Source organism: Bombus flavifrons, chromosome 5 (genome assembly GCF_040668555.2).
Source record: "Bombus flavifrons isolate JBK064 chromosome 5, iyBomFlav1_principal, whole genome shotgun sequence".
Taxonomy (NCBI): Eukaryota; Metazoa; Arthropoda; class Insecta; order Hymenoptera; family Apidae; genus Bombus; species Bombus flavifrons.
In genome coordinates this window covers 1489710-1507198 of record NC_138446.1, presented here as the reverse complement: position 1 = coordinate 1507198, position 17489 = coordinate 1489710, and the positions used below count along the sequence as shown (strand labels likewise).

Sequence of the window (17489 nt, the reverse complement as noted above, 5' to 3'; positions counted from 1 at the left end):
GGTGCACTGTAATTGTTGTGATGTTCCGGTATGAGAGATTAATGGACTTGAGCGCAGAGTTGTAGAGAAAAATAGAATTTCTATATTATTATCAAGAGATACTTGATCGAAACTAAATTAAATGTAATGTCACGGCAAAGGAAATAGTCAATTTAATCAAAGATTACAATAAATTTATAAAAGAAGACAGTAATTTAATAAAGAATAATTCCGTTAAAAATACATTGAATTTTGTAACTGCTAATGCCTCGCTTCTAAAAGAAATAATGTATTTTAAATCATGTGGAAAATTTTATTCTACTCCATTTTTCACCGAAAGCAGAATGTACGCTGAGCAGCACAGCGGTCAAATAGCTTTGGCTTTCACGATAATAGCTGCAGGGGCTATTTCATCTCGATTTTTGACAGTAAAGGTATTGAAAGATACGTTAAGCGCCAATAAATACAATAAGAAGAAGATCAACTACAATAGACAGCTAAGCATCTAGCTAAAAAATGTAGAATACTTGGCATACTTTATATATGCGATTTTGCGTTAAAGTTTCCGTATTACTGGAACATTTATCTAACCTGGCCGATATTTTCTTATGGATTTAAATCACTTTGGAAAATCTCAACAAATTTGCACCCTCAATTTTGCAAAAAAAAAAAAAAAAAAAAAACAAAACAAACAAAAAGAAAGAAAAGAAAGGAAAGCATCATATAACAAAACTTTATCCCATATCTTCACGTGAAATCATGATCTTATCGATTTCACCGTGTTTACTACGACATCTCATATATGAGAATCTTATAAAAACTCAAAGATGTTCAATGATAGCAGAGCTATAAAAGTTTTATGTTCGCAAAGAAGATTTATTGGTTTAGAAGTATGTAGAGAAATGACAGTACGAATTTATCATTAACGCAACGAGCGCGGTCTTTGTTCGTTTTTCAATGCTTCAATTTGCAGAACGAACAACGGATGCGTATACTTCTTGTGGTTGCTCTCAAAGCCAAAATCACGCATACATGTTATAGACAAAACGCACAATTTTCTTCCCTTCTTTCAAAGAATATAAAGAGTGAGAAACAATAGCGACTCTGTCCCAGTCGATTTCAGTATCCATGACCTGATTACTCGTACCTCGTATTGACGTTACCTACAGTTTTCACTAACGAGTCGTTAATCGATATTAGTACCATTTTATCATTTTAAATTCACAGCATTGGAACATGCGGTCTGCCAGCTCAAAGCTGACTCGCTTTAATCGGTACTCATTCAATAAAGATTTATTGCTACGTCAAATTCTCATGCACAAAGGTACATTCATTCCAAGAATTTGCGAATTCTTCAATCTTTAGCAAAGAGTGAAAGGAGAATGTGTAATATTTCGAAATTTACTCGGAAGCGTATTTACATAAAAATACCCGCGTTTTAATTATATCATTGATTATGGGATTTTATATTGAATTCTGAGTGCATAAATGCTTTGTCAGTTGCTTGTTTTACGCGACTGTATTATTTGTAAAACAAATTTGATAATTTAGTAATTTTCAAGTAATAAAAATTAGTAACAGCAAGCAGATATAAAGATGTAACAAGGAGTTATGAATAATTATACACGTGGATGACTAGTATAAATATTATCTGTGTACATAAAGAAAGAGCAATTTTCCAGGATAAAATAAACGTCGCTAGCTTTATCTATTCATGGAAATGGAAAAACGCACTCCTAAATGTCAATATACTGTATGCGTTAAAAATTGAACGTCTATGTATCGTATACACTAAAAGATGAACTCGTTGTATCCATGAAAAGCATAGAAGTGAAAAATATAAAACGCGAAACCACGGATACTACACATTTGTCGTTCTTTGGCTACGTGCAGTTGGTGAACGGTTCCACGAACAGTACTTTGTTTTTTTCTGTGACTGTTCTCCCGCCAAGAAATCAGTGTATGAGAATTTAAAATAAAACTGTGTACGTAATGATGTAAACGGCGATGAGCACGTAACAAGGAGAAAGGAGAAAGATATAGAAAGGAGGAGAAGAAGGAACAGAAGGTAACGAAGGAAGAAAACGGTAACGTAGCGAACAGCGCCGTCGGTGGTGGATGCGGTAGAGGTTAGAATAGCGGTGGGTCGTGACGGTGGTGGAGGCCGCCGTTATGCTGTGGGTGGGATGCGCGAAGTTGGGACTGGGGGTTGGTGGGGAACGGACAAGGAAAAGGTGGGGGCCGGGTGGCAGCGGAGGCGGCTCGTTTAGCACGCAGGATCAGCTTCAGGGAGAACCTCGCTTCGTCTCTTTTACCTCGCGCTAGCTAGTAGCTCCGCCGCATTCGTACGTGCTACCAAAGACACGCGTTCGATAGAGTTGCGTATAGATCCATAGAGATTTCCTTTCAAATCGTTTCTGTGCGTCTATTTGTTCTTTCCCCTTCGTACTTTCTTCTCTTTACTCTTTCTCCTCTCTCCTCTACTTTACCTCTCGCTTTATCCATCCATTTCTTTCGTTTACCTTTCTCCTTTTATGCTTTTCCATTCACTCGTCTACAATTACTTCTCCCTTTTCTTCTCCCTGTAATACTGACTTTTTTTTTATTATTATCAATCACTTTTCCTTCCTTCCATCTCTATCTCTCTCTCCCTCTCTCTCTTTGTCTGTCTGTCTCTTTCTCTGGCTGTAACGACACGTAAAATCAGGGATTATGGTTCGATCGCTGTAAATGCGATCAATTTCTGTACGTATGAGCGTACAATGTCGATGAGTCGGAAGAAAGGACAACGAATACAGACAGGAAGCGAGAGTGTTCGTTGTGTGTCCTCGACGATGATCGTCACCTAGAGAAGCGAGTACGCACGCTCGTTCACGGAGAGACAAAAATGAGGCGCGTCAGGACGTTCGTCGGAACAATCGACGCCGATGTTGTTGTCGTTAACGTACCTTCACAGACGAGTACAAAGAGAATAGAGTGAGAAAAGGGGAGAGATAAAGAGAGAGGGGGTGGGGGTGGGGGAGAGGTGGCGTCTAAGCCGCGGAGTACTACGGTTTAGGTTTGGGGTAGGGCGCGATAGTGGTATGGTTCCCGTTGACGTTCGAGTGCCAGGCTAATTGCCTTTGAGACTTGTGTAATTGTTCTTGAAATGGCGAAAAAGTGAACGAACAGGGCTAGTCCCTGGTGAAAAGAAGGGAAGAAAAGACGAAGGAACAGAGATAAAGGAAACCTCGAGTGTACTCCTAGCACTTCTGCGAACAATTTCAGCTTCGAAGAATTCAGAATGTAGAACAATTCGAACTGTCGTAGTATCTAACGAAAATAGGTATGATGCTCGGTAAATTTGTATCTTCTTATCTTTTCTTATTTTCTTCCTTTCTTTTGTACGGGACTCCTGATCGTCGGAACGTTAGATCGGAAAGAAGAGATTGCCTGTCCGCGGCTTATCGACGATGCATAACCTTCCCGTGCTCTGTTTCTCCTTATTCCGTCTGCCCTCGATGTCGTCGCACATTGCCATAAATACTATTCAAATTATCGAAATAATATAATTGCCTTTTTTTAATTGGTCGTTCACAGGATGCGTGAGTGTTTCACGTTAGCCGAGTCGTCGGTAAATTATGCGTGTACATAGAGGATAGCGGAGGGGATAGGCGAGAAGAGTGGAGACCAAGTGTCGTAGAAACTAGAATTCGGTCGTGTGTTGTGAAAAAAAAGGTGGGTGTCTTTGAAAACTGCAGGAAAAAGCTACTCTCATCGGTTCGTCAGATTCGTTATTGCATTACTCACTGGCCACAGTTTCAATTCGCGTGCACAAGTTCGCGTATTTACGTACGTACTTTACCATTTTATCGTGTTATCTCCACAAGGGTCCGAAGTATCACGAAGGAGAGAAGCCTGGAATTGCCACGAAATAGCAACAAGGTCTCGTGCGTCGTAAAACTGCCTACGTAGATCGTAGCCGGTAAGATGATTCAAATTATTTCCAACAGCTTGCAAAGCAACAGACTACAAGACAAACCTACCGCTTTAACGTATGAAATATCATCGTGTGAAACGAAAGTAATTGTGTGTTCATTCCATTGTTACTTTGGTTGCTTCGCCTAACCACTATTGTTTACCCAGGAAAGATCTGTATTTTTCATTATTTTTACAAAAGTATAAATTTGATATTAATTAATTGTATATAAGGAAAATTGAATTGTGTGTAAGGAAAACAGTATTGATATAATACACATATCCATTTTATATTATCACGTATCTATGTTTTTATATTTATTGCCTCATTAAACATTTCTGTAATGAAATATGTTAGATAGAAATTGTTACCCATTCTCGTATCTAGCAATAAAAACTGATGTTATCGTACAAGAGATGCATTCATATTATGAATATTTTATCGTCACGCATATGTATCGTAGCTTGTTTGAGTATTTCTCATGCCTTTTTAAACAATCTTTTTTTTACTATGCAGATTGTTCCATGATTATGCATAATAATACCCTTTTACTTATAAGAGGGTGGCGAGGAGCCTAAAGTGTATATTTGCTCGCAAAGCCGTTGCAGTTCTAGATAGATCGATATATTATTACTTTGAAGAAAGTCGAGGCGTTGCTAGTTTGATTATTGTAGTTTAACCGAATTCTTAGAACTGTTGTCAGATATCACAAGATAGATACTTTGATTGAAATTTCTGTTTGTATATATAATATATAATATATATATAATAATATGTATAATATATATAATGGTATATATAATACCATTAAACAAAATATATCAAAAACGAATTATACTTAAGTGCAAACTTAATGTAAAAGCGATTTAAAAATATTCCTTCTGTTCAGTTCAATCTCCGGTACAACATACAGTGCTTATCCTTGACATTCCAATCAGTTTCTATGCTATGAACTTTCGATACAGATGACTATCTGTCACAAATCGATCTTGAATAATTCATCCCGGCTCCGCAGTCAGAAACTGGGTACCTCTGAAATTACCGTCGTTCAGAGTTGCTTACAAAAACAGAGGGAAGCATAAGTGACTTTGATGGTGTTTCTGATTGTTTCGTACAGATTTACGATGAAAGTTTAATTCGGTCATAAACTTGAAAAATAAAATGATTACGTTAGAATAAGAAAGTATTATTAGAATCAGCTAAATTTTAACATTTTAAAATTCATCTTGAACTTCAGGCAGAATAACCAAGCTTGTTTATGTAATGAGACATATATATATAATAACGAAAAAATATGGTCAGGTTCACGATGAAAAGATACTAAAATTAGGATAATGACTCGAGTAACTTTGTGGTAGGATTGTTTGTGTCAGCGAGAAGGTAGCATACATATAAGAATTGCTATGAATCGTTTAATTTCCTTGTGAGAAAACCACGGGACGATGGGCCTTTTCTGCTCGAATTATTTAAACTTGGGTAATGTGATAGAAGCAATAAGATGATAACGATAAGATGATATCATCCTCAGCGGCATTATATTGAACATTTCGTCAATTCGATGGCAAAGTAATCCAGACTCGTGAACACCGTTTAATATGGTTTAATATCTGATCGAAATCGAATTGCTCGCTGAGCAAGAACTCTCCGCAAGAGCAAATCTCTCCCGATTTCTCCTGCCTCGAGAAAAGTAATCGGACACGTACGACATCGAATCAACCTAGATTATGGAAACGATTGCCCAAAGTAATTGTGTCAAAAATGTTTGTTTAATATGTCCGTCCACCTAACAACTAACTTCGTCAGGTGAAATTTCTGATATAGATGAAAATGTCATATTTTTAATATTTTTCAAGTCAAACAGTGCCTCGTTCAATCCAAAAACAAAATTGTTACGAAAAAGAACACCTCGTGATATTTCTTGTATAGTATAAAGATTATCATTGAGACTGGCACAGAAAGAAATCTAGCAATTATGTAATACCGACCGGATTGGAATGGCATGACCAGTTTTACGCCTTCTTTGTTTGTATCAAGCACAACGTATTCCGAAGACGGTATACTTGAATATGTATAAATGCCATCGACATCGTTTCTGTCGCTCGTGTTCTAGATCACCTTTAACGTCCCGGTGCCATAGCGTCTATTAACGTTGAATAACGTCAACTTGTGCTCGTTGGTGAAACAAGCGAATGACTTCAATTAAAACATTACTTTTATAGAATAACTACAGATAAAATTAAACGGCCTAAAAGAATCAATTAATGATCGATTCGCTAAGAGTTTGCGTTATTGTGTTAAGAATTTATTAATAAATGTCAATTATTTCACAAACAGAATACTTTTGGTAATTGTAAAAGACAGAAAATCTGCAATGCTTCATTTTGGTCAGTTTGGTATCTCAAAGTTAATGAAATATACATGTTAAATGTAATCAAATCATCTTTTATCTAGAAATGTGTGTCTTTAGGTATACATACAATCTTTCGTTTAAATATATAATGATCTATATACGTGTACATTCTAATACAAAATTGGTGAAAGGAACGTTGCTACGCGATGCAAAGTAATCTTAAGACATAAACCTGTTTTAACAAAGCGGATTCTTTGGTATTTAGATTGTAATTGATAGTAAGTACAGAATGTATATTTTTGTTCAGGAAAAACGTTTACTCTGGCGAAAAATCTTTTTATATTACCATGAAGTACCACGCGTTCTAAAGTTAGTCGATGTTCTCAAAGTCAAATCATAAGTCGCCTTCACAAAAATAGGTCGAATATAAGGGAGGATAACACCTATACGCGATCAAAAGCTGAACATTGTGCGCCGATGTTGAACTAACGGCCACCCATTCATCGACATTTCTCGTCCTTTCTTGACATTTTCAGACCTTCTAAGAATGTTATGGAAATCTCGGTTGCCTTTCTTGAAAAGCAGATCTACTTATCCATTACAACCAGTATTCAACGAATCGTGTATTATACGAAATTATTCAGTTCATTAATAGTTCGAAATTTTGGGAGAGACAGTTATTTTTAAATCAAAAAAAAAAAAAAAAAACTCACGATCACGAGTTCAGTTCTTATAGTTTATGATCCTATGTTTATATTTTTTCTTCTTATCTTTGCTCATAGAATAAAGAAGCCTCGTTTGACGGAAGAAAACTGGAACAGTTTATATATTGTAATATTGTTTTTGTTTTCATGTACTTTTATTTCCCATGTGAAAAACATTTTCTCATATTTAAACTCTAAAATTCCTTCCTTTTACCAAGAAAATGAAACTGAAATTTTTTCTTATCTGTCTTTTTCACTTGATTTCCTTCTCAATCCCAGTCCTTTCATACTTCCTGAAAAGCTGCGCATTCGTGGATTCATTCACATACTTTTTTTCGATTCGGTAAAGAGTGATTCCTGCAGAAATATTCTTATTCTTGCAGAAATAACAAATATCGAGCAATTAAATTTTCTTTTTTAAAGGGCTTAATATCTGTTACTGTCTTCATATTTATTATCTATCAACAGAAACAAGATCACAAATAAATGGCAAAATTAGTCATTCTATTTGACCTGCATATGTTCGAGCATACATGTACGGCTATACCGCTGAAAGGGTTAAACTTGACGTGAAAAATATGCGACCGTGGAACATGCTGGCAAAACCGCGTCACTGTCTGCAAACAGCACTGCTATACTACTTGTAACAAGGACCTATCTACGAGCTCGGTGCATGTACCGAAGAGGTTTCTCCATTCTGACTTCAAATTGGCCATTATGCCAATTGTGCGGTTAAAAAGTATCACGCGCGCGAAAAAAAATACGGCCATATGGAAAGCGCGTAAACATCCCTTCTTTTTTTGTCGTTAACAAACGATTTACATATTACAAATGATAGAGGCTGTATAGCGATAAAGGTTCCGCTGATAGAGAAATCTACTACACGTTTTCAATTCTGTTAACTCTCTGATACTAGAATTCTGTTTGTTTTTTAAAAGAAAATTATCAGCAATTATTTTTACTTTCTTAATCTCTTTTTTAAATCGACGTTTAATGTCACAAGTCACGTGTACACGACAACGAAGATTGTATTAAACAGAGCTCTCTGCGTAATTTTCATTTCGTTAATTCCTAAAAATGTACGTTTGCATAAACAACCGTGCTATAGTAATTACTCGAAATAAATAGAAATAAGACTCAACTACTTTGAGTTAGGAGACACGAAATTGTTACGTACTGCGAAATAGACTGAGCGCGAGATAATTTATGTATTACACATAGATTTGTATTTCTTTGACAATTTTACGGGCTTCTATGATTACTTACCGAGGCGTTTGCGTGTTAAATCTCTGCTCGCACTTACAGTCACTTGATGTTTTTCCGCACCAAGGCTTCCCAGGTGTTTAGAAAAAAGCATATGCAGCTCGTAACGAGATTCGTAATTGCACTCTCCTAGAAAGCTAGTGCGTGTATCCAATTTTCGTTAATAATTGCGCGAACGTCATAAAGTACATAACAAACAAAATCGCCGGAAATTCAGACAGAAATATCGTTCCATTGACAAAGCAATTTTGTTAAACCTCTGAAATTTTAACCAGATTTAATGCGATATAATTTAGGACTTTTTATTGATTTTTTTATCCTTGATTTATTCTCTATTAGTTTAATTGTATTTAATCCAGCAATTATTCGTATCTCACTTTTTGAAAGCAGGTAAACAGAATTGAAACAACTAAAAGCTGTGTCTTTCTGGAAACATCAGATTCATAAATCTGGAGCTTGCGTACGTGCAGTGAATGAAATACTGTCCGAAAGAGAAAGCGATTGAAACTATCAAACAAATGTTTCTACAAGCAAAGTTTTGAGTTATTTTTAACCAGCTGGTTAAATGTCTAGTTCCTATACCGTATATACTACCTGTATTCAGTCGTAAATGAAAAATCTAAATAAACGTATAACATTACAAGGAACTATTTTAACAATTCATAGAAAATTATTTGAAGCATTGAGAGCAACGGGGATAGTCTGCTCATAACAGCTCATTTTATTACATAGCTAATCAAAAATATTAATGTTTCTGAAATATAAAGTGTTATAATATAAACATAAAATATGTGACAAATTTTTTATTATTTTTTTTTATTTATTTTATACTAGAACAATTTAACTGTTTTGTGTGCTTCATAATTATACTGTAACATTTCACATTTCAAAAACTTTAGTTAGCCTAGTGCTACATTTTGGTCGGAAACTTATTGGGACAATATGTATACTGAAAACTTGGTGAAAATTGACAACTCGAAGTAATATTGGCAGATATGACTTCGTGGGATTTTTATACTTTTTACGAGACACTCGAGGGTAAAACGGGGGTTATATAACGAAAAAGGGACGAGAGGAAGGGAAAGTCCTAGGAGAAGCATTTGAGGAGGAACCATCCGATTCCGAGGACATTCATGAACGTTGAGTTGACGACCCTAGTGAACGAAGACTATAAACAATACTATGAATATTACAAACGGTGATACATATCTACCAAATATGTTCTTGTAAATATTATATGATTACAAAGGAAATGACCAAATTGATCATCAAACTGTCACCGTTTACTACTTTCTCAAAAATCATATCAATCAAGTAATGATTCAACAGATTCGATATCTTTTAACACTTGTAAAATATATTTATAATTATCACAATTAATATTCTTAATTGAGCCAATGAAATTTACATTACTATAGCTTAGAGTTTTTCATGCGCTACACTGGTAAGATTCAAAACATTTTATATATTCGTATAAATATTTAAATTTATATTGTACATAGAAAAGTATTACAAGAAGCTAGCCGTGTATTTTTTAGCACTAGATAGAATTCCACATGGCATCTGAGTTTCAGCCTGTATTATATAGAGTAAAGAGCATAGCCAGTGACGAAAATGGTTGTGTTCGCATTTGTACGAGTACACAAGAAAGAAAATACGGTATCGCGGACGTGTTGACATACTCATCAAAACCGTGAAAGGGTCGGAGGCTTGCGGATAAGCAATCTACAGGGAGCGTGTATCCACAAAAGGATCCGGGACACGTCTACATGGTGATTTTGTAAGATTTGAAACAACCGTTTCGAAGCTCGAAGATTTTCCAGAACGAGCTCCGGGATCTTTTATCGGAAAAAATTGTTATCAGTAAATTCTTATAGTTTGCGAGAACTAGTCTTGTTACCAACTTTAAATCCCACTTGGACCAACGAAAACGAGTAGAACGAGGCGTCGAAAGTTGCTATTACGTCTTACGAACGGCAGATTACATTTCTAATTTTAGAAAACATCTCGTCACATAATAGTTTTCGTCCAGAAAATATATCTTCAGTGTCCAATTTTCAATATTTTTAGAACCCAAACATAGATAATGTCTATAAAAAACAGTTTTAGCCAGGCTATGAAATCTATTTTCGTTAATTTTCAAAACATAAAAGTACTATTTTATACTTATTTCGAGTTGGAAAATAAGAGTGTAATAGCACCGAAAGAAATCGCAGCAACTTTCTGGATCATCTGACAGAGCAGTACAAAGCCAAGTGCTCTTACATAAACAAGTGATAATTAAAGCGGTATATCACGATACTTTCATTAAAATACGTATTATATCCACACAAAGGGAAACTTTAGTGTTCTATATCGAGAATCTTAATGCACATAGACGCTATATTGCAATGAGAGGAGGTGGTGCTCTCCCTCTTGCAATTGTTCGTGACTCACTTCATTTCCTTATTCGCTCATCACTCTTTCTCTTTTCTTTTTTCCTTTTTCTCACTTTCACAGTTTCTCACCGCGAAAATTTAATAGAACAATGACTAACGAATCTCGCTATTTATGCCTCGATCTATTATTATATAACGCGTAATATAGCCCCCTTTTCTTTCTACACACTGTTGGTAACGTTCGTACATTTGTGCAATCGTTGAACGTATCTGGAAAATTCTTCTTCTGAAATACCATTTACAATCGTTAGTTTGTACTGCTGTATGCACCAATACGACGAGTGGCTTTTGTTACACGATAATGCCTCGTCTTACACCTCAATGGTTGTCTCTTCATTTTTGGTTCGCAAATCGATTACTGCCATCGAACATCGTTTTCCTCTTTCGAACTTATGTATAAATGTAATCATGGAAAGAACTCGTTTTGAGGACGCGAAATTAAATAATAGCATAGTGTATATAGTATATACTCTAAACAGTGAACAATAAATTTTTCTGTATATGGCAACAGTCTGAGGACTTTTTGAGTGCACTGCATAATTCTATATAAAATAACGAGAGATGCATTAACTTGTATAATAAGGTCGTTCGTTTTTCACAAGGAAGGCTTTTAAATTTAAATTGGTAATAGAATCGCATTCATTTTTTGACATGGTTCGGAGGGGTAGGTACTCCACGAAGTTCACAGAAATATTAAAAAAGAATGCCATTGACAATTATTAAGAGATAGCAAATTAATTAATTGTTAACTAAGTAGATCTGGTATAAAAATAACGATCCTTATCGCTCTTAAAGGAATTGAAACAAACTTATCATACAACCTAATGTGAACTTGTCTGCATCGCGATGTTTCTTATTTGATACGTAGTTTATCGGAACGTTTTTCAGATGAATATTTTACAGTTTCCCACGTGTCAAATCAAATTCGAATACACGTTCGATAAACACGTCCGCCCTATTTTTCCGTGGCTGTATCGATCTCGTCACCACTATCGATGAAACACAGAGTTCCGATAGCAAACTAACGAGTTTATTTTTAACGTAGTTGAAGAAGAACCTGCAGAGCGGCCGTGTGCATGCACTGTACCGGTAAATTATAGCGACTCCCGATGACTCTTAATTGGTTGAAACAAGTCGGTTTTGCGGTCGATCGATCGAAGGATACGATAAAACGATTCGGCTTGGAGTTTCCTGAGTAAAAACAATCAAGTTGTATCTTGTTTTATTTCTTCTTTTCCAGGTCGTTTAGTATCGTAAAAATAGCAAATTTTTTATTCCGAAGAATGAAAAATAACAAAAGCCAAGTATGCAGACACGATGCAACGTGGCTCCTGCTCCGCTGCTTTCCTTTTAAAACTTTTCTGAAGCGTTGCACCCTTATTGTAGAAACTTCTCAACTTGCCATCAACAAAATCCGTTGTTCATTCGTTTCTTTTACAAGGATGAATTAAAGAATGAAATTGCAGAGTTACACTACCGAGAAATTGGTGCTTCCGACTCGGAGGAAATTGGAATATCTCGAAAGCTTCGCTTAAAAAACTTCTGCTATGAACAGATATACTTTTTGTACGTTAAAAGGGGAGCAATCGAGTTTGGTGGTAAAGTAATTTCACGTGTCGGTATAAAAGCATTCGAATCTATCCATCTGTGACTGTTGTCCTATATACAGAATTAAAAGTAGAACAATCCTATCAAATTGAAAACAAATTTGGCAACCAGATAAAATAAGATAAATAAAGTAAAAAAATTTCCTATTTTGAGTATAGTTTCCAATGCTGGTTACCTCGTACTATTATTTATTAAATTCGAAACTACGAAAACACAAAATTTTATTTATACAAAATTTTAGAGTAGAAACAGATGAATATAGAAATCCAAAGAAGGCATTAAACTGTTTTTGTAGGTATTGATCCATAAATTTGTACCGTTAAATTGAGTGCAGTTCGATTGGCCATAACGCGAAGCGAAGATTTCTATTAAACTGCGGGAAGTTTTTTATTTTCATACGGCAGCTTATCGATTACCGTTCAGCTTTGTTATCTACATGTGAATAGACCCAGGAAATGGAAATGGCGATAATGCTTCCCTGTAAAATAACGTGCAACTTGTCGAGTATGCCAATTTCTACATTGTTTCTCTCTTTACTGGCATAAAGAAAGGTGTTTAATTACTTCGAAATCTTGGACAAATAATTTATAAAATTTCCTGTATAACGAAAACACAGACAGATGGCAAAACACAGATATAAGTTACTAAATATTCTATTCTCTAAGCTAGTGAAGTCTTTTAGACTAGAACTTATCGATCACAACAAATTTTTATCAAAATACCCGCTAAAACATAACATTTAACTTGAAACGTAACTTTTTGGGCGTGAAACTTGGTTAAGGATCGTAGAAACAATGTTCTTCAAAAACATCACCAAAAGAAGAAAACGTAACGAATGCTTCAATTCGATATCTTTCTTATTTTTAGAAATTTCAATAAAATACTTTAGAAGTTCGTTTTAAATAGCTTAATGTATCGGAAAATAGAAGCATAACTTCCTGTGAAGTATTTAGCTGTGGATATCCAGCTGTGGTATGTCACTCAAAAGTCATAGTGGGTTTACGCTGGGTTAAAGGTCGAGAGTTAAGAAAGTTATCTGTTCATCCATTGAGTTAGGAAACCAGAGGCCAAAGTAGAGTATGTCTCCAATCCAACGAGTATGTCTTCAATGCTATCCGATGTGACTTCCCACGATAGACCATGTTAGTGCAACGGTGGACATATCCATGATATGTCTGTTTATAATATCTAGTGCTTCACTGGAGCTACTGCTTGTATTGTAAGCGGTGGAAATTCATGTGACAAGACCCAATGTCGATGATACGTGTACTGACTATCGATGACTATTCTAGGTCTGATATTAATACATAATTTTATGATTTTTGTGGACGCCCATAATACTAATTTAATAGAAGTTTACATATATAAAGGATTTGTCTAAAGGATCATTATTTATACGCGTAGTTTATCATTTTGATTGTGTATTAGGGATCTTCTAAAAATATTAAAATATTTCGTATCAAATAATGTTATCGTAAAGTTATTATCGTTATCCATCATCTACTTGAACGATACTGCTCTTTTATTTAACGTCATCGCTCAATATCTCAGCCTTTTCGTATTTTTATACTTTTTCTTTTTCTTTCGATATCAAATATCATCCACGTGTTAACGGATTTGATGGTATCTGGATTTAAGGCTACAGATATCTACATGTATATTGATTGCAGTTGCTGCGCGTCTGCGTGCGCCGGCCAATGCAGATCGCTGTCGCATCATTTCCTTTCCAGCTCAATCTATCTTTCGGGGGTTGGGCAATTGGTTTAAGAGTGAAAACCGGGGCTGTCGATCCTTTAGTATTTATGACTTTCCGCATTACGACCGTTCACTGCTTTGCTACAAGTCATTTTTATCCCAAACAGCTTGGTTCCGCGAATCTACAAATTGAAAAATCAATTACTGGCAACCATAAATCAACCGTGACCTTAGCTCACAAAATTTGGCGACTCTATTTACATGTCCCAATTTATCAGTTAAAAGTAATTTTAATATAAATCGCGACTGTAGTTGGTGGAACATCATATGTAAAAGATATTTTTGTTTAAACAATTTTTTAAAATTACTACATTTTCTTCAAGGCATGATTTCATTCCCTAAAATCGCATTATGACCCTGAAAAAAGTAGATTTGTGTTGCGGTTGACCTACTCTACTTGCACACAAAGTTTCGTACTTTTTTCAATTTCCGGGTTTCCTAACTGTCCTGTCAGATACTAAATAATGATGCTGAGGCAATTACCGTGTATTTGCAACGAGGTAATAAGCAATGTGTTATCACTAGACTGTGGATGTTTTTCCGTTCAAATCTACATATATTTTTGTCAAAATGATTAAGAAGATTTAACAATAATAAATAAAGATTTCACCTAGTGAATATTATAACATGTGTTTTCCTCTGGTAACCTGATTTTCTGTAGCGTTCTAAATATAAATTAACTGTAGCGCTTGAATTTATTGTACTTTTTCTGGTAATCCTATTTTCTCTTTGAAGCAGTTCCATTTAGCGGTGGAGATTTACAAAGCGACAACAAAGACTTTGCTGCTAATTGTCTGAATTTTACATGAATCTGATACCCTACAATTCAATAATTTAACTGTAGAGAATTAAATATCGCAAAATGGACGATACCGCTGAATTTAACGTTTCTAAATGTCTGCTATAATTGTATTAATTGCAGAGGTTATTTCAACATAAATGATTTCTACCCTAAGAAAATTAGGTTTGTGTCTCTCTATTGTTCCTTCCTGGACCTTCAGAAAACTGGCGCTAATACCACTCGTATAGCTAGATTTATGAAAGTTCTTCTGTAAGAATAAAATAATGGATGTGTATATTATACAAACTCCTAGTCCCCTATCGATGAAATTGAAGTCAAACTTCACCTCAACAAGTAAAAAGGTCTTAATGAATGTAGGTCGAAATATCATTAGTTTCGCAGTTACAACAGTTACAACAGTTTTTATCAGTAAAGTATTACTCGCGTCTGACTACAGCATATGTTCAGTTCGGTCCATTTTAACACACACTTTAGCGTGTTTCTTTGTGAAAGCACACACACGTTGGAAGATTCCTAACTGTTTTCTCATCTGCAGCCAGCAGTTTCCGATTCTTTGTCTCAATTCGCTTAACAAAGTAAGTGGTTCACTGGACATTATACTTTTAAAATGGCCCCACAGATAAAAGTTTAGGAATTTGTACTATCGTTTATGAACCACAGGACATCTACAAAGAAAGTAACCCAGCTATTAAATTAATTTAAAAAAAGATTCATTGAAAATAAGCGTCACTTGTTCGAAAAATAGCGTCAAAGTGCGCCACCCGAAAATATCTATAAGTGACATCCTTTTTGTACGTTTTGAGGATTTTATATAAATCTACTTTATTGAAGCTTATGCTCAAAATTCGCAAGTTTCCCGTGATTTATGGGACGGCAGTGTAAATCTGCTGAACATAGCAGCTATGTCACGGGCCTGGCACGCCCAACCTACTTTTCACGAAGCTTAGTGTTCAAATGTTGTTTCTTACTTCTACAAAAGTGAGGAATGGTGCATAAACCATTTGTTGCCTACATTGGAGAGATAAGGGTTGCGACAAATCAAATAACCTACGTTCCAGGAAGCACAGATATGCTGCTTCTGTTAATCGATTTAGTAAAACGAGTGGCCCAAACAGTTAATCTCCAAACTTACGCTATTATAGGGTCATAGTCTAAAATGTTTTATAACATCGAAACGAACGATTAAATTACGGAATTTCTTGTAACGTTGCTTATCAGTAGTTCCTGTACGACTAGTCTCAGAGATTCATTAATATGGTCATATTCAATAGTTCCCTCGCAATAAGGATATTACTGCCCATTACTAGTCATTACAAGCTAGTATATATTAAGTTCCCAGTAGTACAACTACCAAAACCCATACACTATTCGGAATCGACAGTATATTATTGATCAGCTAACATCCAAGACAAGGGATATACCAAAATATCTATATATCTTACAAAAAATATATTATACATCTATTTGCGCTGTAAGATATTTTTTACTATAAAAAATTTATTCATTCTTATTAATGAACAGCGTATATCGTATTCACAAATCAAATCGTATGATATGCGATCTTATAATGAATATTGCTCACTAAATTAATCTTGGGTAATTGGTTTGATCGGATGAGCGATGAACTGGTTTGATATGGAAGGTCCGATTTATCGACCATAAACTTCTCCATTCTGATGAGAATCCGAATGTGACTTACTAAATTATTCGAATTGATTTCTTGTGCGTGACTGGTTTCTTTTTGCGTTTTATTTCAGTGTTTGAATGTGAGATTCCTTGGCATATTTTGTTAGTTTTCTTTCTCTTTCTTTCTTTTTGCCTCTTATTCTGCTGATTCTCTTGCCCCTATTGCTCTTGATATCTCCTTAACATGCTTCAGATTCCCTCTCAATTTTCGTTTCTTGTCAGAAACACATCCGTATGTCGCGTGTGCTGATAGACGAGAATCTTTATCTTTGTTCCTTTCATATCTTACTAGATATTGGTTTGCCTTCGAGGATTCAATGCTCCAATGAATTCTCTTTCTTGGCTTTTACTTTCTTTGTATGATTTCTATATTATTGGTGTCTGAAGCTTCTAACTCATTCAATAGGTACATCTTCGTCATTCGTTACTTTGCCATTAATTTTTGTGCTTATGGAATTTCCTTTATGTCTATGATTATGCTGTTATGCATTCTTTTATCCGAGAATATCTGCGATATGTCTATCGAACATAGAAGATATGAAAAATTCTGCGTCAGAAGTTTCATACAAAAAGCTCCTCATTTGTGAAAAATTGTTAAAATCATGTTCTGCCATTTATTTGTACAATTAGCGTTTATGGATACAAAGTATTATTAATATAAAATGTGAATCGAAGTAACCTATGTAAGATTATCATTGAAATAGAACATTACGTGATGTATAAAAGATGAGTCGAAATTATATCCGAATATCTGACCCAACGTAAGGTACACAAAATTGTCATTTGAATAGAATATTACATAAAACGTGTTCAGTAACAATGTACAGTTGTCGTAATAATTTAACAGTAATGGAACCATGAAAGTTCGTCTTATTAAGGTCTACCTACTGGCTTGATTATCTTATTGTGTTCCTCTACTTTCCATCTACTGTTCTAATTTTACAAT

At 35.1% G+C, this 17489-nt stretch overlaps 2 protein-coding genes across 7 annotated transcripts in view; both read left to right on the top strand.

Moving 5' to 3' along the window:
• Positions 1 to 17489, top strand: part of Nca (neurocalcin homolog) — a 75481-nt gene that overhangs the window by 36388 nt on the left and 21604 nt on the right. The window lies entirely within an intron of this gene.
• Positions 1 to 17489, top strand: part of LOC138180188 (neuronal calcium sensor 2) — a 69324-nt gene that overhangs the window by 36225 nt on the left and 15610 nt on the right. For 2 of the 6 annotated variants that reach the window (XR_011173224.1, XM_069113770.1), the window contains exons 1-3: positions 2249 to 2356; positions 3559 to 3696; positions 3849 to 3943. The exons of 1 other annotated variant lie outside the window; for it this stretch is intronic. The gene's annotated coding sequence lies outside the window, so the exon portion shown is untranslated. Of the gene's footprint in view, positions 1 to 2248; positions 2399 to 2443; positions 2956 to 3072; positions 3317 to 3558; positions 3697 to 3848; positions 3944 to 17489 lie in introns of those variants that run through there. 3 more of the 6 variants (XM_069113771.1, XM_069113773.1, XM_069113772.1) reach the window with 3 other exon arrangements.